This window comes from Nicotiana sylvestris, chromosome 11 (genome assembly GCF_000393655.2).
Source record: "Nicotiana sylvestris chromosome 11, ASM39365v2, whole genome shotgun sequence".
NCBI lineage: Eukaryota > Viridiplantae > Streptophyta > Magnoliopsida > Solanales > Solanaceae > Nicotiana > Nicotiana sylvestris.
The window spans coordinates 85,579,035-85,579,981 of NC_091067.1; positions in this window are offsets into that span (position 1 = coordinate 85,579,035).

Here is a 947-nt window from a genome sequence, read left to right on the forward strand (position 1 = left end):
AGCAGCAGCTCGGATTCGAAATGGCAAATGAGAATAGGCAATAACAGAAAATGGGAAAGGGAGTAACAGAAATTTGAATGAACGCCTAGGATTAGATTAGGTATTAATGAACTCCAAGGGCTACGATTTGGCCACGTCAGCTGAAGGATTGTTATAACCAACTTCAACAGAGTGGAGAAGGCATCGTTCATCAGGGTATTTTCCTTCTCTCTCTCTCTTCGATTTCTATCTTCTCTCTTCTCACTCTCTTTCTTCTTCCTAACAACTCTTCTTCTTCTCTTCTCTTCTTCAGGATTCCGCTGCCATGGAGTCTAGTTAGGGAGTAGTTAATTTTCATTCAGCTTTGTAATCGTTTTTTCTTTTATCAATATAAACAGAAAATTTCCCCAAAAATCATTCTATTTCCATTATTGTTGTTTATTTCCTTATTTCAATTGAGTTTATCACAATTGGTATCAGAGCCTCGATTCTACGACTGTGAAAGAGGTGATGGTTGAAGGAACTAGGCTGAAAGTTATGGATGATAAACTAGTTAGACAAGAGGAGGTTCTGAATGAGGTTATGACCACTCAAGAGAACTTCGCAGCACTCAAAATGGAATACAGAACACATTGGAACTGATCCTAGAGTGATTGACTAATCTGGAAAGGGTTCCACAAAGAGCATAAGGGGAGAGACCTCAGGGTGATGGTACTGCCTATACCAGGTCAGGAAATAAACACTACAAGAAAAATGGCCTTTAAGGAAGGGAAATCTGGTCCTAATAGAGCAATTGCGACGGAAAAAGCCGGTCGACACCCGTCGTAATAGCTTCCGCCGCTAAAGCTCAATAGCGACGGGTTTAGAAACCTGGTCGTTAAATGTTTTTAGAGACGGAAGAAAAATTTAGTCGTTAAATACCTTTAGAGACTACATATCTCGTCCCTGTAGACAATTAATATATTGTA